Consider the following 15000-nt stretch of genomic DNA (forward strand, 5'->3'; position numbering starts at 1 on the left):
TCAGGGTAGTGTGACCGTAAGCCATTGCAGAGCTCTCATCAAGACTACTTATGCAACTTCATCTATGTTGGGTTTCAGATAACAAACTAGTAATGTATAACAAGACCATGGTATTGGAAGCAAGAGGGGAAAGCTTACAGCACCTGGTATTCCCAGGTGGTCTCCCATCCAAGTACTAACCAGGCCAAACCCTGCTTAGCTTCCGAGATCAGACGAGATCGGGCGTTCTCAGGGTAGTGTGACCGTAAGCCATTGCAGAGCTCTCATCAAGACTACTTATGCAACTTCATCTATGTTGGGTTTCAGATAACAAACTAGTAATGTATAACAAGACCATGGTAATGGAAGCAAGAGGGGAAAAGCTTACAGCACCTGGTATTCCCAGGTGGTCTCCCATCCAAGTACTAACCAGGCCAAACCCTGCTTAGCTTCCGAGATCAGACGAGATCGGGCGTTCTCAGGGTAGTGTGACCGTAAGCCATTGCAGAGCTCTCATCAAGACTACTTATGCAACTTCATCTATGTTGGGTTTCAGATAACAAACTAGTAATGTATAACAAGACCATGGTAATGGAAGCAAGAGGGGAAAAAATTACAGCACCTGGTATTCCCAGGTGGTCTCCCATCCAAGTACTAACCAGGCCAAACCCTGCTTAGCTTCCGAGATCAGACGAGATCGGGCGTTCTCAGGGTAGTGTGACCGTAAGCCATTGCAGAGCTCTCATCAAGACTACTTATGCAACTTCATCTATGTTGGGTTTCAGATAACAAACTAGTAATGTATAACAAGACCATGGTAATGGAAGCAAGAGGGGAAAAGCTTACAGCACCTGGTATTCCCAGGTGGTCTCCCATCCAAGTACTAACCAGGCCAAACCCTGCTTAGCTTCCGAGATCAGACGAGATCGGGCGTTCTCAGGGTAGTGTGACCGTAAGCCATTGCAGAGCTCTCATCAAGACTACTTATGCAACTTCATCTATGTTGGGTTTCAGATAACAAACTAGTAATGTATAACAAGACCATGGTAATGGAAGCAAGAGGGGAAAAGCTTACAGCACCTGGTATTCCCAGGTGGTCTCCCATCCAAGTACTAACCAGGCCAAACCCTGCTTAGCTTCCGAGATCAGACGAGATCGGGCGTTCTCAGGGTAGTGTGACCGTAAGCCATTGCAGAGCTCTCATCAAGACTACTTATGCAACTTCATCTATGTTGGGTTTCAGATAACAAACTAGTAATGTATAACAAGACCATGGTAATGGAAGCAAGAGGGGAAAAGCTTACAGCACCTGGTATTCCCAGGTGGTCTCCCATCCAAGTACTAACCAGGCCAAACCCTGCTTAGCTTCCGAGATCAGACGAGATCGGGCGTTCTCAGGGTAGTGTGACCGTAAGCCATTGCAGAGCTCTCATCAAGACTACTTATGCAACTTCATCTATGTTGGGTTTCAGATAACAAACTAGTAATGTATAACAAGACCATGGTAATGGAAGCAAGAGGGGAAAAGCTTACAGCACCTGGTATTCCCAGGTGGTCTCCCATCCAAGTACTAACCAGGCCAAACCCTGCTTAGCTTCCGAGATCAGACGAGATCGGGCGTTCTCAGGGTAGTGTGACCGTAAGCCATTGCAGAGCTCTCATCAAGACTACTTATGCAACTTCATCTATGTTGGGTTTCAGATAACAAACTAGTAATGTATAACAAGACCATGGTAATGGAAGCAAGAGGGGAAAAGCTTACAGCACCTGGTATTCCCAGGTGGTCTCCCATCCAAGTACTAACCAGGCCACACCCTGCTTAGCTTCCGAGATCAGACGAGATCGGGCGTTCTCAGGGTAGTGTGACCGTAAGCCATTGCAGAGCTCTCATCAAGACTACTTATGCAACTTCATCTATGTTGGGTTTCAGATAACAAACTAGTAATGTATAACAAGACCATGGTAATGGAAGCAAGAGGGGAAAATCTTACAGCACCTGGTATTCCCAGGTGGTCTCCCATCCAAGTACTAACCAGGCCAAACCCTGCTTAGCTTCCGAGATCAGACGAGATCGGGCGTTCTCAGGGTAGTGTGACCGTAAGCCATTGCAGAGCTCTCATCAAGACTACTTATGCAACTTCATCTATGTTGGGTTTCAGATAACAAACTAGTAATGTATAACAAGACCATGGTATTGGAAGCAAGAGGGGAAAGCTTACAGCACCTGGTATTCCCAGGTGGTCTCCCATCCAAGTACTAACCAGGCCAAACCCTGCTTAGCTTCCGAGATCAGACGAGATCGGGCTTTCTCAGGGTAGTGTGACCGTAAGCCATTGCAGAGCTCTCATCAAGACTACTTATGCAACTTCATCTATGTTGGGTTTCAGATAACAAACTAGTAATGTATAACAAGACCATGGTAATGGAAGCAAGAGGGGAAAAGCTTACAGCACCTGGTATTCCCAGGTGGTCTCCCATCCAAGTACTAACCAGGCCAAACCCTGCTTAGCTTCCGAGATCAGACGAGATCGGGCGTTCTCAGGGTAGTGTGACCGTAAGCCATTGCAGAGCTCTCATCAAGACTACTTATGCAACTTCATCTATGTTGGGTTTCAGATAACAAACTAGTAATGTATAACAAGACCATGGTAATGGAAGCAAGAGGGGAAAAGCTTACAGCACCTGGTATTCCCAGGTGGTCTCCCATCCAAGTACTAACCAGGCCAAACCCTGCTTAGCTTCCGAGATCAGACGAGATCGGGCGTTCTCAGGGTAGTGTGACCGTAAGCCATTGCAGAGCTCTCATCAAGACTACTTATGCAACTTCATCTATGTTGGGTTTCAGATAACAAACTAGTAATGTATAACAAGACCATGGTAATGGAACAAGCTTACAGCACCTGGTATTCCCAGGTGGTCTCCCATCCAAGTACTAACCAGGCCAAACCCTGCTTAGCTTCCGAGATCAGACGAGATCGGGCGTTCTCAGGGTAGTGTGACCGTAAGCCATTGCAGAGCTCTCATCAAGACTACTTATGCAACTTCATCTATGTTGGGTTTCAGATAACAAACTAGTAATGTATAACAAGACCATGGTAATGGAAGCAAGAGGGGAAAAGCTTACAGCACCTGGTATTCCCAGGTGGTCTCCCATCCAAGTACTAACCAGGCCAAACCCTGCTTAGCTTCCGAGATCAGACGAGATCAGGCGTTCTCAGGGTAGTGTGACCATAAGCCATTGCAGAGCTCTCATCAAGACTACTTATGCAACTTCATCTATGTTGGGTTTCAGATAACAAACTAGTAATGTATAACAAGACCATGGTAATGGAAGCAAGAGGGGAAAAGCTTACAGCACCTGGTATTCCCAGGTGGTCTCCCATCCAAGTACTAACCAGGCCAAACCCTGCTTAGCTTCCGAGATCAGACGAGATCGGGCGTTCTCAGGGTAGTGTGACCGTAAGCCATTGCAGAGCTCTCATCAAGACTACTTATGCAACTTCATCTATGTTGGGTTTCAGATAACAAACTAGTAATGTATAACAAGACCATGGTAATGGAAGCAAGAGGGGAAAAGCTTACAGCACCTGGTATTCCCAGGTGGTCTCCCATCCAAGTACTAACCAGGCCAAACCCTGCTTAGCTTCCGAGATCAGACGAGATCGGGCGTTCTCAGGGTAGTGTGACCATAAGCCATTGCAGAGCTCTCATCAAGACTACTTATGCAACTTCATCTATGTTGGGTTTCAGATAACAAACTAGTAATGTATAACAAGACCATGGTAATGGAAGCAAGAGGGGAAAAGCTTACAGCACCTGGTATTCCCAGGTGGTCTCCCATCCATGTACTAACCAGGCCAAACCCTGCTTAGCTTCCGAGATCAGACGAGATTGGGCGTTCTCAGGGTAGTGTGACCGTAAGCCATTGCAGAGTTCTCATCAAGACTACTTATGCAACTTCATCTATGTTGGGTTTCAGATAACAAACTAGTAATGTATAACAAGACCATGGTAATGGAAGCAAGAGGGGAAAAGCTTACAGCACCTGGTATTCCCAGGTGGTCTCCCATCCAAGTACTAACCAGGCCAAACCCTGCTCAGCTTCCGAGATCAGACGAGATCGGGCGTTCTCAGGGTAGTGTGACCGTAAGCCATTGCAAGGCTCTCATCAAGACTACTTATGCAACTTCATCTATGTTGGGTTTCAGATAACAAACTAGTAATGTATAACAAGACCATGGTAATGGAAGCAAGAGGGGAAAAGCTTACAGCACCTGGTATTCCCAGGTGGTCTCCCATCCAAGTACTAACCAGGCCAAACCCTGCTTAGCTTCCGAGATCAGACGAGATCGGGCGTTCTCAGGGTAGTGTGACCGTAAGCCATTGCAGAGCTCTCATCAAGACTACTTATGCAACTTCATCTATGTTGGGTTTCAGATAACAAACTAGTAATGTATAACAAGACCATGGTAATGGAAGCAAGAGGGGAAAAGCTTACAGCACCTGGTATTCCCAGGTGGTCTCCCATCCAAGTACTAACCAGGCCAAACCCTGCTTAGCTTCCGAGATCAGACGAGATCGGGCGTTCTCAGGGTAGTGTGACCGTAAGCCATTGCAGAGCTCTCATCAAGACTACTTATGCAACTTCATCTATGTTGGGTTTCAGATAACAAACTAGTAATGTATAACAAGACCATGGTATTGGAAGCAAGAGGGGAAAAGCTTACAGCACCTGGTATTCCCAGGTGGTCTCCCATCCAAGTACTAACCAGGCCAAACCCTGCTTAGCTTCCGAGATCAGACGAGATCGGGCTTTCTCAGGGTAGTGTGACCGTAAGCCATTGCAGAGCTCTCATCAAGACTACTTATGCAACTTCATCTATGTTGGGTTTCAGATAACAAACTAGTAATGTATAACAAGACCATGGTAATGGAAGCAAGAGGGGAAAAGCTTACAGCACCTGGTATTCCCAGGTGGTCTCCCATCCAAGTACTAACCAGGCCAAACCCTGCTTAGCTTCCGAGATCAGACGAGATCGGGCGTTCTCAGGGTAGTGTGACCGTAAGCCATTGCAGAGCTCTCATCAAGACTACTTATGCAACTTCATCTATGTTGGGTGTCAGATAACAAACTAGTAATGTATAACAAGACCATGGTAATGGAAGCAAGAGGGGAAAAGCTTACAGCACCTGGTATTCCCAGGTGGTCTCCCATCCAAGTACTAACCAGGCCAAACCCTGCTTAGCTTCCGAGATCAGACGAGATCGGGCGTTCTCAGGGTAGTGTGACCGTAAGCCATTGCAGAGCTCTCATCAAGACTACTTATGCAACTTCATCTATGTTGGGTTTCAGATAACAAACTAGTAATGTATAACAAGACCATGGTAATGGAACAAGCTTACAGCACCTGGTATTCCCAGGTGGTCTCCCATCCAAGTACTAACCAGGCCAAACCCTGCTTAGCTTCCGAGATCAGACGAGATCGGGCGTTCTCAGGGTAGTGTGACCGTAAGCCATTGCAGAGCTCTCATCAAGACTACTTATGCAACTTCATCTATGTTGGGTTTCAGATAACAAACTAGTAATGTATAACAAGACCATGGTAATGGAAGCAAGAGGGGAAAAGCTTACAGCACCTGGTATTCCCAGGTGGTCTCCCATCCAAGTACTAACCAGGCCAAACCCTGCTTAGCTTCCGAGATCAGACGAGATCGGGCGTTCTCAGGGTAGTGTGACCATAAGCCATTGCAGAGCTCTCATCAAGACTACTTATGCAACTTCATCTATGTTGGGTTTCAGATAACAAACTAGTAATGTATAACAAGACCATGGTAATGGAAGCAAGAGGGGAAAAGCTTACAGCACCTGGTATTCCCAGGTGGTCTCCCATCCAAGTACTAACCAGGCCAAACCCTGCTTAGCTTCCGAGATCAGACGAGATCGGGCGTTCTCAGGGTAGTGTGACCGTAAGCCATTGCAGAGCTCTCATCAAGACTACTTATGCAACTTCATCTATGTTGGGTTTCAGATAACAAACTAGTAATGTATAACAAGACCATGGTAATGGAAGCAAGAGGGGAAAAGCTTACAGCACCTGGTATTCCCAGGTGGTCTCCCATCCAAGTACTAACCAGGCCAAACCCTGCTTAGCTTCCGAGATCAGACGAGATCGGGCGTTCTCAGGGTAGTGTGACCGTAAGCCATTGCAGAGCTCTCATCAAGACTACTTATGCAACTTCATCTATGTTGGGTTTCAGATAACAAACTAGTAATGTATAACAAGACCATGGTAATGGAAGCAAGAGGGGAAAAGCTTACAGCACCTGGTATTCCCAGGTGGTCTCCCATCCAAGTACTAACCAGGCCAAACCCTGCTTAGCTTCCGAGATCAGACGAGATCGGGCGTTCTCAGGGTAGTGTGACCGTAAGCCATTGCAGAGCTCTCATCAAGACTACTTATGCAACTTCATCTATGTTGGGTTTCAGATAACAAACTAGTAATGTATAACAAGACCATGGTAATGGAAGCAAGCGGGGAAAAGCTTACAGCACCTGGTATTCCCAGGTGGTCTCCCATCCAAGTACTAACCAGGCCAAACCCTGCTTAGCTTCCGAGATCAGACAAGATCGGGCGTTCTCAGGGTAGTGTGACCGTAAGCCATTGCAGAGCTCTCATCAAGACTACTTATGCAACTTCATCTATGTTGGGTTTCAGATAACAAACTAGTAATGTATAACAAGACCATGGTAATGGAAGCAAGAGGGGAAAAGCTTACAGCACCTGGTATTCCCAGGTGGTCTCCCATCCAAGTACTAACCAGGCCAAACCCTGCTTAGCTTCCGAGATCAGACGAGATCGGGCGTTCTCAGGGTAGTGTGACCGTAAGCCATTGCAGAGTTCTCATCAAGACTACTTATGCAACTTCATCTATGTTGGGTTTCAGATAACAAACTAGTAATGTATAACAAGACCATGGTAATGGAAGCAAGAGGGGAAAAGCTTACAGCACCTGGTATTCCCAGGTGGTCTCCCATCCAAGTACTAACCAGGCCAAACCCTGCTCAGTTTCCGAGATCAGACGAGATCGGGCGTTCTCAGGGTAGTGTGACCGTAAGCCATTGCAAGGCTCTCATCAAGACTACTTATGCAACTTCATCTATGTTGGGTTTCAGATAACAAACTAGTAATGTATAACAAGACCATGGTAATGGAAGCAAGAGGGGAAAAGCTTACAGCACCTGGTATTCCCAGGTGGTCTCCCATCCAAGTACTAACCAGGCCAAACCCTGCTTAGCTTCCGAGATCAGACGAGATCGGGCGTTCTCAGGGTAGTGTGACCGTAAGCCATTGCAGAGCTCTCATCAAGACTACTTATGCAACTTCATCTATGTTGGGTTTCAGATAACAAACTAGTAATGTATAACAAGACCATGGTAATGGAACAAGCTTACAGCACCTGGTATTCCCAGGTGGTCTCCCATCCAAGTACTAACCAGGCCAAACCCTGCTTAGCTTCCGAGATCAGACGAGATCGGGCGTTCTCAGGGTAGTGTGACCGTAAGCCATTGCAGAGCTCTCATCAAGACTACTTATGCAACTTCATCTATGTTGGGTTTCAGATAACAAACTAGTAATGTATAACAAGACCATGGTAATGGAAGCAAGAGGGGAAAAGCTTACAGCACCTGATATTCCCAGGTGGTCTCCCATCCTAGTACTAACCAGGCCAAACCCTGCTTAGCTTCCGAGATCAGACGAGATCGGGCGTTCTCAGGGTAGTGTGACCGTAAGCCATTGCAGAGCTCTCATCAAGACTACTCATGCAACTTCATCTATGTTGGGTTTCAGACAACAAACTAGTAATGTATAACAAGACCATGGTAATGGAAGCAAGAGGGGAAAAGCTTACAGCACCTGGTATTCCCAGGTGGTCTCCCATCCAAGTACTAAGCAGGCCAAACCCTGCTTAGCTTCCGAGATCAGACGAGATCGGGCGTTCTCAGGGTAGTGTGACCGTAAGCCATTGCAGAGCTCTCATCAAGACTACTTATGCAACTTCATCTATGTTGGGTTTCAGATAACAAACTAGTAATGTATAACAAGACCATGGTAATGGAAGCAAGAGGGGAAAAGCTTACAGCACCTGGTATTCCCAGGTGGTCTCCCATCCAAGTACTAACCAGGCCAAACCCTGCTTAGCTTCCGAGATCAGACGAGATCGGGCGTTCTCAGGGTAGTGTGACCGTAAGCCATTGCAGAGCTCTCATCAAGACTACTTATGCAACTTCATCTATGTTGGGTTTCAGATAACAAACTAGTAATGTATAACAAGACCATGGTAATGGAAGCAAGAGGGGAAAAGCTTACAGCACCTGGTATTCCCAGGTGGTCTCCCATCCAAGTACTAACCAGGCCACACCCTGCTTAGCTTCCGAGATCAGACGAGATCGGGCGTTCTCAGGGTAGTGTGACCGTAAGCCATTGCAGAGCTCTCATCAAGACTACTTATGCAACTTCATCTATGTTGGGTTTCAGATAACAAACTAGTAATGTATAACAAGACCATGGTAATGGAAGCAAGAGGGGAAAAGCTTACAGCACCTGGTATTCCCAGGTGGTCTCCCATCCAAGTACTAACCAGGCCAAACCCTACTTAGCTTCCGAGATCAGACGAGATCGGGCGTTCTCAGGGTAGTGTGACCGTAAGCCATTGCAGAGCTCTCATCAAGACTACTTATGCAACTTCATCTATGTTGGGTTTCAGATAACAAACTAGTAATGTATAACAAGACCATGGTAATGGAAGCAAGAGGGGAAAAGCTTACAGCACCTGGTATTCCCAGGTGGTCTCCCATCCAAGTACTAACCAGGCCAAACCCTGCTTAGCTTCCGAGATCAGACGAGATCGGGCGTTCTCAGGGTAGTGTGACCGTAAGCCATTGCAGAGCTCTCATCAAGACTACTTATGCAACTTCATCTATGTTGGGTTTCAGATAACAAACTAGTGATGTATAACAAGACCATGGTAATGGAAGCAAGAGGGGAAAAGCTTACAGCACCTGGTATTCCCAGGTGGTCTCCCATCCAAGTACTAACCAGGCCAAACCCTGCTTAGCTTCCGAGATCAGACGAGATCGGGCGTTCTCAGGGTAGTGTGACCGTAAGCCATTGCAGAGCTCTCATCAAGACTACTTATGCAACTTCATCTATGTTGGGTTTCAGATAACAAACTAGTAATGTATAACAAGACCATGGTAATGGAAGCAAGAGGGGAAAAGCTTACAGCACCTGGTATTCCCAGGTGGTCTCCCATCCAAGTACTAACCAGGCCAAACCCTGCTTAGCTTCCGAGATCAGACGAGATCGGGCGTTCTCAGGGTAGTGTGACCGTAAGCCATTGCAGAGCTCTCATCAAGACTACTTATGCAACTTCATCTATGTTGGGTTTCAGATAACAAACTAGTAATGTATAACAAGACCATGGTAATGGAAGCAAGAGGGGAAAAGCTTACAGCACCTGGTATTCCCAGGTGGTCTCCCATCCAAGTACTAACCAGGCCAAACCCTGCTTAGCTTCCGAGATCAGACGAGATCGGGCGTTCTCAGGGTAGTGTGACCGTAAGCCATTGCAGGGCTCTCATCAAGACTACTTATGCAACTTCATCTATGTTGGGTTTCAGAAAACAAACTAGTAATGTATAACAAGACCATGGTAATGGAAGCAAGAGGGGAAAAGCTTACAGCACCTGGTATTCCCAGGTGGTCTCCCATCCAAGTACTAACCAGGCCAAAACCTGCTTAGCTTCCGAGATCAGACGAGATCGGGCGTTCTCAGGGTAGTGTGACCGTAAGCCATTGCAAAGCTCTCATCAAGACTACTTATGCAACTTCATCTATTTTGGGTTTCAGATAACAAACTAGTAATGTATAACAAGACCATGGTAATGGAAGCAAGAGGGGAAAAGCTTACAGCACCTGGTATTCCCAGGTGGTCTCCCTTCCAAGTACTAACCAGGCCAAACCCTGCTTAGCTTCCGAGATCAGACGAGATCGGGCGTTCTCAGGGTAGTGTGACCGTAAGCCATTGCAGAGCTCTAATCAAGACTACTTATGCAACTTCATCTATGTTGGGTTTCAGATAACAAACTAGTAATGTATAACAAGACCATGGTAATGGAAGCAAGAGGGGAAAAGCTTACAGCACCTGGTATTCCCAGGTGGTCTCCCATCCAAGTACTAACCAGGCCAAACCCTGCTTAGCTTCCGAGATCAGACGAGATCGGGCGTTCTCAGGGTAGTGTGACCGTAAGCCATTGCAGGGCTCTCATCAAGACTACTTATGCAACTTCATCTATGTTGGGTTTCAGATAACAAACTAGTAATGTATAACAAGACCATGGTAATGGAAGCAAGAGGGGAAAAGCTTACAGCACCTGGTATTCCCAGGTGGTCTCCCATCCAAGTACTAACCAGGCCAAACCCTGCTTAGCTTCCGAGATCAGACGAGATCGGGCGTTCTCAGGGTAGTGTGACCGTAAGCCATTGCAGAGCTCTCATCAAGACTACTTATGCAACTTCATCTATGTTGGGTTTCAGATAACAAACTAGTAATGTATAACAAGACCATGGTAATGGAAGCAAGAGGGGAAAAGCTTACAGCACCTGGTATTCCCAGGTGGTCTCCCATCCAAGTACTAACCAGGCCAAACCCTGCTTAGCTTCCGAGATCAGACTAGATCGGGCGTTCTCAGGGTAGTGTGACCGTAAGCCATTGCAGAGCTCTCATCAAGACTACTTATGCAACTTCATCTATGTTGGGTTTCAGATAACAAACTAGTAATGTATAACAAGACCATGGTAATGGAAGCAAGAGGGGAAAATCTTACAGCACCTGGTATTCCCAGGTGGTCTCCCATCCAAGTACTAACCAGGCCAAACCCTGCTTAGCTTCCGAGATCAGACGAGATCGGGCGTTCTCAGGGTAGTGTGACCGTAAGCCATTGCAGAGCTCTCATCAAGACTACTTATGCAACTTCATCTATGTTGGGTTTCAGATAACAAACTAGTAATGTATAACAAGACCATGGTAATGGAAGCAAGAGGGGAAAAGCTTACAGCACCTGGTATTCCCAGGTGGTCTCCCATCCAAGTACTAACCAGGCCAAACCCTGCTTAGCTTCCGAGATCAGACGAGATCGGGCGTTCTCAGGGTAGTGTGACCGTAAGCCGTTGCAGAGCTCTCATCAAGACTACTTATGCAACTTCATCTATGTTGGGTTTCAGATAACAAACTAGTAATGTATAACAAGACCATGGTAATGGAAGCAAGAGGGGAAAATCTTACAGCACCTGGTATTCCCAGGTGGTCTCCCATCCAAGTACTAACCAGGCCAAACCCTGCTTAGCTTCCGAGATCAGACGAGATCGGGCGTTCTCAGGGTAGTGTGACCGTAAGCCATTGCAGAGCAATCATCAAGACTACTTATGCAACTTCATCTATGTTGGGTTTCAGATAACAAACTAGTAATGTATAACAAGACCATGGTAATGGAAGCAAGAGGGGAAAAGCTTACAGCACCTGGTATTCCCAGGTGGTCTCCCATCCAAGTACTAACCAGGCCAAACCCTGCTTAGCTTCCGAGATAAGACGAGATCGGGCGTTCTCAGGGTAGTGTGACCGTAAGCCATTGCAGAGCTCTCATCAAGACTACTTATGCAACTTCATCTATGTTGGGTTTCAGATAACAAACTAGTAATGTATAACAAGACCATGGTAATGGAAGCAAGAGGGGAAAAGCTTACAGCACCTGGTATTCCCAGGTGGTCTCCCATCCAAGTACTAACCAGGCCAAACCCTGCTTAGCTTCCGAGATCAGACGAGATCGGGCGTTCTCAGGGTAGTGTGACCGTAAGCCATTGCAGAGCTCTCATCAAGACTACTTATGCAACTTCATCTATGTTGGGTTTCAGATAACAAACTAGTAATGTATAACAAGACCATGGTAATGGATGCAAGAGGGGAAAAGCTTACAGCACCTGGTATTCCCAGGTGGTCTCCCATCCAAGTACTAACCAGGCCAAACCCTGCTTAGCTTCCGAGATCAGACGAGATCGGGCGTTCTCAGGGTAGTGTGACCGTAAGCCATTGCAGAGCTCTCATCAAGACTACTTATGCAACTTCATCTATGTTGGGTTTCAGATAACAAACTAGTAATGTATAACAAGACCATGGTAATGGAAGCAAGAGGGGAAAAGCTTACAGCAGCTGGTATTCCCAGGTGGTCTCCCATCCTAGTACTAACCAGGCCAAACCCTGCTTAGCTTCCGAGATCAGACGAGATCGGGCGTTCTCAGGGTAGTGTGACCGTAAGCCATTGCAGAGCTCTCATCAAGACTACTCATGCAACTTCATCTATGTTGGGTTTCAGACAACAAACTAGTAATGTATAACAAGACCATGGTAATGGAAGCAAGAGGGGAAAAGCTTACAGCACCTGGTATTCCCAGGTGGTCTCCCATCCAAGTACTAACCAGGCCAAACCCTGCTTAGCTTCCGAGATCAGACGAGATCGGGCGTTCTCAGGGTAGTGTGACCGTAAGCCATTGCAGAGCTCTCATCAAGACTACTTATGCAACTTCATCTATGTTGGGTTTCAGATAACAAACTAGTAATGTATAACAAGACCATGGTAATGGAAGCAAGAGGGGAAAAGCTTACAGCACCTGGTATTCCCAGGTGGTCTCCCATCCAAGTACTAACCAGGCCAAACCCTGCTTAGCTTCCTAGATCAGACGAGATCGGGCGTTCCCAGGGTAGTGTGACCGTAAGCCATTGCAGAGCTCTCATCAAGACTACTTATGCAACTTCATCTATGTTGGGTTTCAGATAACAAACTAGTAATGTATAACAAGACCATGGTAATGGAAGCAAGAGGGGAAAAGCTTACAGCACCTGGTATTCCCAGGTGGTCTCCCATCCAAGTGCTAACCAGGCCACACCCTGCTTAGCTTCCGAGATCAGACGAGATCGGGCATTCTCAGGGTAGTGTGACCGTAAGCCATTGCAGAGCTCTCATCAAGACTACTTATGCAACTTCATCTATGTTGGGTTTCAGATAACAAACTAGTAATGTATAACAAGACCATGGTAATGGAAGCAAGAGGGGAAAAGCTTACAGCACCTGGTATTCCCAGGTGGTCTCCCATCCAAGTACTAACCAGGCCAAACCCTGCTTAGCTTCCGAGATCAGACGAGATCGGGCGTTCTCAGGGTAGTGTGACCGTAAGCCATTGCAGAGCTCTCATCAAGACTACTTATGCAACTTCATCTATGTTGGGTTTCAGATAACAAACTAGTAATGTATAACAAGACCATGGTAATGGAAGCAAGAGGGGAAAAGCTTACAGCACCTGGTATTCCCAGGTGGTCTCCCATCCAAGTACTAACCAGGCCAAACCCTGCTTAGCTTCCGAGATCAGACGAGATCGGGCGTTCTCAGGGTAGTGTGACCGTAAGCCATTGCAGAGCTCTCATCAAGACTACTTATGCAACTTCATCTATGTTGGGTTTCAGATAACAAACTAGTAATGTATAACAAGACCATGGTAATGGATGCAAGAGGGGAAAAGCTTACAGCACCTGGTATTCCCAGGTGGTCTCCCATCCAAGTACTAACCAGGCCAAACCCTGCTTAGCTTCCGAGATCAGACGAGATCGGGCGTTCTCAGGGTAGTGTGACCGTAAGCCATTGCAGAGCTCTCATCAAGACTACTTATGCAACTTCATCTATGTTGGGTTTCAGATAACAAACTAGTAATGTATAACAAGACCATGGTAATGGATGCAAGAGGGGAAAAGCTTACAGCACCTGGTATTCCCAGGTGGTCTCCCATCCAAGTACTAACCAGGCCAAACCCTGCTTAGCTTCCGAGATCAGACGAGATCGGGCGTTCTCAGGGTAGTGTGACCGTAAGCCATTGCAGAGCTCTCATCAAGACTACTCATGCAACTTCATCTATGTTGGGTTTCAGATAACAAACTAGTAATGTATAACAAGACCATGGTAATGGAAGCAAGAGGGGAAAAGCTTACAGCACCTGGTATTCCCAGGTGGTCTCCCATCCAAGTACTAACCAGGCCAAACCCTGCTTAGCTTCCGAGATCAGACGAGATCGGGCGTTCTCAGGGTAGTGTGACCGTAAGCCATTGCAGAGCTCTCATCAAGACTACTTATGCAACTTCATCTATGTTGGGTTTCAGATAACAAACTAGTAATGTATAACAAGACCATGGTAATGGAAGCAAGAGGGGAAAAGCTTACAGCACCTGGTATTCCCAGGTGGTCTCCCATCCAAGTACTAACCAGGCCAAACCCTGCTTAGCTTCCGAGATCAGACGAGATCGGGCGTTCTCAGGGTAGTGTGACCGTAAGCCATTGCAGAGCTCTCATCAAGACTACTTATGCAACTTCATCTATGTTGGGTTTCAGATAACAAACTAGTAATGTATAACAAGACCATGGTAATGGAAGCAAGAGGGGAAAAGCTTACAGCACCTGGTATTCCCAGGTGGTCTCCCATCCAAGTACTAACCAGGCCACACCCTGCTTAGCTTCCGAGATCAGACGAGATCGGGCGTTCTCAGGGTAGTGTGACCGTAAGCCATTGCAGAGCTCTCATCAAGACTACTTATGCAACTTCATCTATGTTGGGTTTCAGATAACAAACTAGTAATGTATAACAAGACCATGGTAATGGAAGCAAGAGGGGAAAAGCTTACAGCACCTGGTATTCCCAGGTGGTCTCCCATCCAAGTACTAACCAGGCCAAACCCTACTTAGCTTCCGAGATCAGACGAGATCGGGCGTTCTCAGGGTAGTGTGACCGTAAGCCATTGCAGAGCTCTCATCAAGACTACTTATGCAACTTCATCTATGTTGGGTTTCAGATAACAAACTAGTAATGTATAACAAGACCATGGTAATGGAAGCAAGAGGGGAAAAGCTTACAGCACCTGGTA

The 15000-nt window shown here is 46.6% G+C and overlaps 67 non-coding genes across 67 annotated transcripts in view; all 67 read right to left on the reverse strand.

The window, feature by feature from the left end:
• LOC125796750 (5S ribosomal RNA) overlaps window positions 1–22 on the reverse strand; it is a 119-nt gene extending 97 nt beyond the window's left edge. The window contains exon 1 of the ribosomal RNA XR_007435658.1: window positions 1–22. This exon is cut by the window's left edge and continues 97 nt beyond it. This is a non-coding gene — a ribosomal RNA (5S ribosomal RNA).
• A 109-nt stretch (window positions 23–131) lies between these two features.
• Window positions 132–250, reverse strand: LOC125796751 (5S ribosomal RNA). Its single transcript, XR_007435659.1, has one exon. It is a non-coding gene; the product is annotated as a 5S ribosomal RNA (ribosomal RNA).
• Window positions 251–360: 110 nt separating this feature from the next.
• LOC125796752 (5S ribosomal RNA) lies at window positions 361–479 on the reverse strand. Its single transcript, XR_007435660.1, has one exon. It is a non-coding gene; the product is annotated as a 5S ribosomal RNA (ribosomal RNA).
• A 110-nt stretch (window positions 480–589) lies between these two features.
• On the reverse strand, window positions 590–708 carry LOC125796069 (5S ribosomal RNA). The gene has a single exon (XR_007435061.1). It is a non-coding gene; the product is annotated as a 5S ribosomal RNA (ribosomal RNA).
• Window positions 709–818: 110 nt separating this feature from the next.
• Window positions 819–937, reverse strand: LOC125796753 (5S ribosomal RNA). The gene has a single exon (XR_007435661.1). It is a non-coding gene; the product is annotated as a 5S ribosomal RNA (ribosomal RNA).
• Window positions 938–1047: 110 nt separating this feature from the next.
• Window positions 1048–1166, reverse strand: LOC125796754 (5S ribosomal RNA). The gene has a single exon (XR_007435662.1). It is a non-coding gene; the product is annotated as a 5S ribosomal RNA (ribosomal RNA).
• Window positions 1167–1276: 110 nt separating this feature from the next.
• Window positions 1277–1395, reverse strand: LOC125796755 (5S ribosomal RNA). Its single transcript, XR_007435663.1, has one exon. It is a non-coding gene; the product is annotated as a 5S ribosomal RNA (ribosomal RNA).
• A 110-nt stretch (window positions 1396–1505) lies between these two features.
• Window positions 1506–1624, reverse strand: LOC125796756 (5S ribosomal RNA). Its single transcript, XR_007435664.1, has one exon. It is a non-coding gene; the product is annotated as a 5S ribosomal RNA (ribosomal RNA).
• Window positions 1625–1734: 110 nt separating this feature from the next.
• Window positions 1735–1853, reverse strand: LOC125795814 (5S ribosomal RNA). Its single transcript, XR_007434806.1, has one exon. It is a non-coding gene; the product is annotated as a 5S ribosomal RNA (ribosomal RNA).
• A 110-nt stretch (window positions 1854–1963) lies between these two features.
• LOC125795986 (5S ribosomal RNA) lies at window positions 1964–2082 on the reverse strand. The gene has a single exon (XR_007434978.1). It is a non-coding gene; the product is annotated as a 5S ribosomal RNA (ribosomal RNA).
• Window positions 2083–2191: 109 nt separating this feature from the next.
• Window positions 2192–2310, reverse strand: LOC125796040 (5S ribosomal RNA). The gene has a single exon (XR_007435032.1). It is a non-coding gene; the product is annotated as a 5S ribosomal RNA (ribosomal RNA).
• Window positions 2311–2420: 110 nt separating this feature from the next.
• On the reverse strand, window positions 2421–2539 carry LOC125796757 (5S ribosomal RNA). The gene has a single exon (XR_007435665.1). It is a non-coding gene; the product is annotated as a 5S ribosomal RNA (ribosomal RNA).
• Window positions 2540–2649: 110 nt separating this feature from the next.
• On the reverse strand, window positions 2650–2768 carry LOC125796759 (5S ribosomal RNA). Its single transcript, XR_007435667.1, has one exon. It is a non-coding gene; the product is annotated as a 5S ribosomal RNA (ribosomal RNA).
• Window positions 2769–2867: 99 nt separating this feature from the next.
• LOC125796760 (5S ribosomal RNA) lies at window positions 2868–2986 on the reverse strand. Its single transcript, XR_007435668.1, has one exon. It is a non-coding gene; the product is annotated as a 5S ribosomal RNA (ribosomal RNA).
• A 110-nt stretch (window positions 2987–3096) lies between these two features.
• Window positions 3097–3215, reverse strand: LOC125796033 (5S ribosomal RNA). Its single transcript, XR_007435025.1, has one exon. It is a non-coding gene; the product is annotated as a 5S ribosomal RNA (ribosomal RNA).
• Window positions 3216–3325: 110 nt separating this feature from the next.
• Window positions 3326–3444, reverse strand: LOC125796761 (5S ribosomal RNA). Its single transcript, XR_007435669.1, has one exon. It is a non-coding gene; the product is annotated as a 5S ribosomal RNA (ribosomal RNA).
• A 110-nt stretch (window positions 3445–3554) lies between these two features.
• Window positions 3555–3673, reverse strand: LOC125795787 (5S ribosomal RNA). Its single transcript, XR_007434779.1, has one exon. It is a non-coding gene; the product is annotated as a 5S ribosomal RNA (ribosomal RNA).
• Window positions 3674–3783: 110 nt separating this feature from the next.
• LOC125796297 (5S ribosomal RNA) lies at window positions 3784–3902 on the reverse strand. The gene has a single exon (XR_007435289.1). It is a non-coding gene; the product is annotated as a 5S ribosomal RNA (ribosomal RNA).
• A 110-nt stretch (window positions 3903–4012) lies between these two features.
• On the reverse strand, window positions 4013–4131 carry LOC125796143 (5S ribosomal RNA). Its single transcript, XR_007435135.1, has one exon. It is a non-coding gene; the product is annotated as a 5S ribosomal RNA (ribosomal RNA).
• A 110-nt stretch (window positions 4132–4241) lies between these two features.
• On the reverse strand, window positions 4242–4360 carry LOC125796762 (5S ribosomal RNA). The gene has a single exon (XR_007435670.1). It is a non-coding gene; the product is annotated as a 5S ribosomal RNA (ribosomal RNA).
• A 110-nt stretch (window positions 4361–4470) lies between these two features.
• LOC125796763 (5S ribosomal RNA) lies at window positions 4471–4589 on the reverse strand. Its single transcript, XR_007435671.1, has one exon. It is a non-coding gene; the product is annotated as a 5S ribosomal RNA (ribosomal RNA).
• A 110-nt stretch (window positions 4590–4699) lies between these two features.
• On the reverse strand, window positions 4700–4818 carry LOC125796041 (5S ribosomal RNA). Its single transcript, XR_007435033.1, has one exon. It is a non-coding gene; the product is annotated as a 5S ribosomal RNA (ribosomal RNA).
• Window positions 4819–4928: 110 nt separating this feature from the next.
• LOC125796764 (5S ribosomal RNA) lies at window positions 4929–5047 on the reverse strand. The gene has a single exon (XR_007435672.1). It is a non-coding gene; the product is annotated as a 5S ribosomal RNA (ribosomal RNA).
• A 110-nt stretch (window positions 5048–5157) lies between these two features.
• Window positions 5158–5276, reverse strand: LOC125796765 (5S ribosomal RNA). Its single transcript, XR_007435673.1, has one exon. It is a non-coding gene; the product is annotated as a 5S ribosomal RNA (ribosomal RNA).
• Window positions 5277–5375: 99 nt separating this feature from the next.
• On the reverse strand, window positions 5376–5494 carry LOC125796766 (5S ribosomal RNA). The gene has a single exon (XR_007435674.1). It is a non-coding gene; the product is annotated as a 5S ribosomal RNA (ribosomal RNA).
• Window positions 5495–5604: 110 nt separating this feature from the next.
• Window positions 5605–5723, reverse strand: LOC125795788 (5S ribosomal RNA). The gene has a single exon (XR_007434780.1). It is a non-coding gene; the product is annotated as a 5S ribosomal RNA (ribosomal RNA).
• A 110-nt stretch (window positions 5724–5833) lies between these two features.
• LOC125796767 (5S ribosomal RNA) lies at window positions 5834–5952 on the reverse strand. The gene has a single exon (XR_007435675.1). It is a non-coding gene; the product is annotated as a 5S ribosomal RNA (ribosomal RNA).
• A 110-nt stretch (window positions 5953–6062) lies between these two features.
• On the reverse strand, window positions 6063–6181 carry LOC125796768 (5S ribosomal RNA). The gene has a single exon (XR_007435676.1). It is a non-coding gene; the product is annotated as a 5S ribosomal RNA (ribosomal RNA).
• A 110-nt stretch (window positions 6182–6291) lies between these two features.
• LOC125796770 (5S ribosomal RNA) lies at window positions 6292–6410 on the reverse strand. The gene has a single exon (XR_007435678.1). It is a non-coding gene; the product is annotated as a 5S ribosomal RNA (ribosomal RNA).
• A 110-nt stretch (window positions 6411–6520) lies between these two features.
• LOC125796027 (5S ribosomal RNA) lies at window positions 6521–6639 on the reverse strand. Its single transcript, XR_007435019.1, has one exon. It is a non-coding gene; the product is annotated as a 5S ribosomal RNA (ribosomal RNA).
• A 110-nt stretch (window positions 6640–6749) lies between these two features.
• Window positions 6750–6868, reverse strand: LOC125796771 (5S ribosomal RNA). Its single transcript, XR_007435679.1, has one exon. It is a non-coding gene; the product is annotated as a 5S ribosomal RNA (ribosomal RNA).
• A 110-nt stretch (window positions 6869–6978) lies between these two features.
• On the reverse strand, window positions 6979–7097 carry LOC125796299 (5S ribosomal RNA). The gene has a single exon (XR_007435291.1). It is a non-coding gene; the product is annotated as a 5S ribosomal RNA (ribosomal RNA).
• A 110-nt stretch (window positions 7098–7207) lies between these two features.
• On the reverse strand, window positions 7208–7326 carry LOC125796772 (5S ribosomal RNA). Its single transcript, XR_007435680.1, has one exon. It is a non-coding gene; the product is annotated as a 5S ribosomal RNA (ribosomal RNA).
• A 99-nt stretch (window positions 7327–7425) lies between these two features.
• On the reverse strand, window positions 7426–7544 carry LOC125796773 (5S ribosomal RNA). The gene has a single exon (XR_007435681.1). It is a non-coding gene; the product is annotated as a 5S ribosomal RNA (ribosomal RNA).
• A 110-nt stretch (window positions 7545–7654) lies between these two features.
• On the reverse strand, window positions 7655–7773 carry LOC125795753 (5S ribosomal RNA). Its single transcript, XR_007434745.1, has one exon. It is a non-coding gene; the product is annotated as a 5S ribosomal RNA (ribosomal RNA).
• Window positions 7774–7883: 110 nt separating this feature from the next.
• On the reverse strand, window positions 7884–8002 carry LOC125796013 (5S ribosomal RNA). Its single transcript, XR_007435005.1, has one exon. It is a non-coding gene; the product is annotated as a 5S ribosomal RNA (ribosomal RNA).
• Window positions 8003–8112: 110 nt separating this feature from the next.
• Window positions 8113–8231, reverse strand: LOC125796774 (5S ribosomal RNA). Its single transcript, XR_007435682.1, has one exon. It is a non-coding gene; the product is annotated as a 5S ribosomal RNA (ribosomal RNA).
• A 110-nt stretch (window positions 8232–8341) lies between these two features.
• LOC125795816 (5S ribosomal RNA) lies at window positions 8342–8460 on the reverse strand. The gene has a single exon (XR_007434808.1). It is a non-coding gene; the product is annotated as a 5S ribosomal RNA (ribosomal RNA).
• A 110-nt stretch (window positions 8461–8570) lies between these two features.
• Window positions 8571–8689, reverse strand: LOC125795900 (5S ribosomal RNA). The gene has a single exon (XR_007434892.1). It is a non-coding gene; the product is annotated as a 5S ribosomal RNA (ribosomal RNA).
• Window positions 8690–8799: 110 nt separating this feature from the next.
• On the reverse strand, window positions 8800–8918 carry LOC125796776 (5S ribosomal RNA). Its single transcript, XR_007435684.1, has one exon. It is a non-coding gene; the product is annotated as a 5S ribosomal RNA (ribosomal RNA).
• Window positions 8919–9028: 110 nt separating this feature from the next.
• On the reverse strand, window positions 9029–9147 carry LOC125796777 (5S ribosomal RNA). Its single transcript, XR_007435685.1, has one exon. It is a non-coding gene; the product is annotated as a 5S ribosomal RNA (ribosomal RNA).
• Window positions 9148–9257: 110 nt separating this feature from the next.
• On the reverse strand, window positions 9258–9376 carry LOC125796778 (5S ribosomal RNA). Its single transcript, XR_007435686.1, has one exon. It is a non-coding gene; the product is annotated as a 5S ribosomal RNA (ribosomal RNA).
• Window positions 9377–9486: 110 nt separating this feature from the next.
• On the reverse strand, window positions 9487–9605 carry LOC125796779 (5S ribosomal RNA). The gene has a single exon (XR_007435687.1). It is a non-coding gene; the product is annotated as a 5S ribosomal RNA (ribosomal RNA).
• Window positions 9606–9715: 110 nt separating this feature from the next.
• LOC125796120 (5S ribosomal RNA) lies at window positions 9716–9834 on the reverse strand. Its single transcript, XR_007435112.1, has one exon. It is a non-coding gene; the product is annotated as a 5S ribosomal RNA (ribosomal RNA).
• Window positions 9835–9944: 110 nt separating this feature from the next.
• LOC125795929 (5S ribosomal RNA) lies at window positions 9945–10063 on the reverse strand. The gene has a single exon (XR_007434921.1). It is a non-coding gene; the product is annotated as a 5S ribosomal RNA (ribosomal RNA).
• A 110-nt stretch (window positions 10064–10173) lies between these two features.
• LOC125796780 (5S ribosomal RNA) lies at window positions 10174–10292 on the reverse strand. Its single transcript, XR_007435688.1, has one exon. It is a non-coding gene; the product is annotated as a 5S ribosomal RNA (ribosomal RNA).
• Window positions 10293–10402: 110 nt separating this feature from the next.
• Window positions 10403–10521, reverse strand: LOC125796782 (5S ribosomal RNA). The gene has a single exon (XR_007435690.1). It is a non-coding gene; the product is annotated as a 5S ribosomal RNA (ribosomal RNA).
• Window positions 10522–10631: 110 nt separating this feature from the next.
• On the reverse strand, window positions 10632–10750 carry LOC125796129 (5S ribosomal RNA). Its single transcript, XR_007435121.1, has one exon. It is a non-coding gene; the product is annotated as a 5S ribosomal RNA (ribosomal RNA).
• A 110-nt stretch (window positions 10751–10860) lies between these two features.
• On the reverse strand, window positions 10861–10979 carry LOC125795988 (5S ribosomal RNA). Its single transcript, XR_007434980.1, has one exon. It is a non-coding gene; the product is annotated as a 5S ribosomal RNA (ribosomal RNA).
• A 110-nt stretch (window positions 10980–11089) lies between these two features.
• Window positions 11090–11208, reverse strand: LOC125796783 (5S ribosomal RNA). Its single transcript, XR_007435691.1, has one exon. It is a non-coding gene; the product is annotated as a 5S ribosomal RNA (ribosomal RNA).
• A 110-nt stretch (window positions 11209–11318) lies between these two features.
• LOC125795989 (5S ribosomal RNA) lies at window positions 11319–11437 on the reverse strand. Its single transcript, XR_007434981.1, has one exon. It is a non-coding gene; the product is annotated as a 5S ribosomal RNA (ribosomal RNA).
• A 110-nt stretch (window positions 11438–11547) lies between these two features.
• Window positions 11548–11666, reverse strand: LOC125796255 (5S ribosomal RNA). The gene has a single exon (XR_007435247.1). It is a non-coding gene; the product is annotated as a 5S ribosomal RNA (ribosomal RNA).
• Window positions 11667–11776: 110 nt separating this feature from the next.
• On the reverse strand, window positions 11777–11895 carry LOC125796784 (5S ribosomal RNA). The gene has a single exon (XR_007435692.1). It is a non-coding gene; the product is annotated as a 5S ribosomal RNA (ribosomal RNA).
• A 110-nt stretch (window positions 11896–12005) lies between these two features.
• Window positions 12006–12124, reverse strand: LOC125796785 (5S ribosomal RNA). The gene has a single exon (XR_007435693.1). It is a non-coding gene; the product is annotated as a 5S ribosomal RNA (ribosomal RNA).
• A 110-nt stretch (window positions 12125–12234) lies between these two features.
• Window positions 12235–12353, reverse strand: LOC125796209 (5S ribosomal RNA). Its single transcript, XR_007435201.1, has one exon. It is a non-coding gene; the product is annotated as a 5S ribosomal RNA (ribosomal RNA).
• Window positions 12354–12463: 110 nt separating this feature from the next.
• Window positions 12464–12582, reverse strand: LOC125796786 (5S ribosomal RNA). Its single transcript, XR_007435694.1, has one exon. It is a non-coding gene; the product is annotated as a 5S ribosomal RNA (ribosomal RNA).
• A 110-nt stretch (window positions 12583–12692) lies between these two features.
• LOC125796222 (5S ribosomal RNA) lies at window positions 12693–12811 on the reverse strand. The gene has a single exon (XR_007435214.1). It is a non-coding gene; the product is annotated as a 5S ribosomal RNA (ribosomal RNA).
• Window positions 12812–12921: 110 nt separating this feature from the next.
• LOC125796316 (5S ribosomal RNA) lies at window positions 12922–13040 on the reverse strand. Its single transcript, XR_007435308.1, has one exon. It is a non-coding gene; the product is annotated as a 5S ribosomal RNA (ribosomal RNA).
• A 110-nt stretch (window positions 13041–13150) lies between these two features.
• LOC125796787 (5S ribosomal RNA) lies at window positions 13151–13269 on the reverse strand. Its single transcript, XR_007435695.1, has one exon. It is a non-coding gene; the product is annotated as a 5S ribosomal RNA (ribosomal RNA).
• A 110-nt stretch (window positions 13270–13379) lies between these two features.
• On the reverse strand, window positions 13380–13498 carry LOC125796788 (5S ribosomal RNA). The gene has a single exon (XR_007435696.1). It is a non-coding gene; the product is annotated as a 5S ribosomal RNA (ribosomal RNA).
• Window positions 13499–13608: 110 nt separating this feature from the next.
• On the reverse strand, window positions 13609–13727 carry LOC125796789 (5S ribosomal RNA). Its single transcript, XR_007435697.1, has one exon. It is a non-coding gene; the product is annotated as a 5S ribosomal RNA (ribosomal RNA).
• Window positions 13728–13837: 110 nt separating this feature from the next.
• On the reverse strand, window positions 13838–13956 carry LOC125796790 (5S ribosomal RNA). The gene has a single exon (XR_007435698.1). It is a non-coding gene; the product is annotated as a 5S ribosomal RNA (ribosomal RNA).
• Window positions 13957–14066: 110 nt separating this feature from the next.
• LOC125796792 (5S ribosomal RNA) lies at window positions 14067–14185 on the reverse strand. Its single transcript, XR_007435699.1, has one exon. It is a non-coding gene; the product is annotated as a 5S ribosomal RNA (ribosomal RNA).
• Window positions 14186–14295: 110 nt separating this feature from the next.
• Window positions 14296–14414, reverse strand: LOC125796794 (5S ribosomal RNA). The gene has a single exon (XR_007435701.1). It is a non-coding gene; the product is annotated as a 5S ribosomal RNA (ribosomal RNA).
• Window positions 14415–14524: 110 nt separating this feature from the next.
• On the reverse strand, window positions 14525–14643 carry LOC125795817 (5S ribosomal RNA). Its single transcript, XR_007434809.1, has one exon. It is a non-coding gene; the product is annotated as a 5S ribosomal RNA (ribosomal RNA).
• Window positions 14644–14753: 110 nt separating this feature from the next.
• LOC125795901 (5S ribosomal RNA) lies at window positions 14754–14872 on the reverse strand. Its single transcript, XR_007434893.1, has one exon. It is a non-coding gene; the product is annotated as a 5S ribosomal RNA (ribosomal RNA).
• A 110-nt stretch (window positions 14873–14982) lies between these two features.
• The window catches only part of LOC125795997 (5S ribosomal RNA), a 119-nt gene continuing 101 nt past the window's right edge, over window positions 14983–15000 (reverse strand). The window contains exon 1 of the ribosomal RNA XR_007434989.1: window positions 14983–15000. This exon is cut by the window's right edge and continues 101 nt beyond it. This is a non-coding gene — a ribosomal RNA (5S ribosomal RNA).

Source organism: Astyanax mexicanus, unplaced genomic scaffold, assembly GCF_023375975.1.
Source record: "Astyanax mexicanus isolate ESR-SI-001 unplaced genomic scaffold, AstMex3_surface scaffold_46, whole genome shotgun sequence".
Lineage (NCBI taxonomy): Eukaryota > Metazoa > Chordata > Actinopteri > Characiformes > Acestrorhamphidae > Astyanax > Astyanax mexicanus.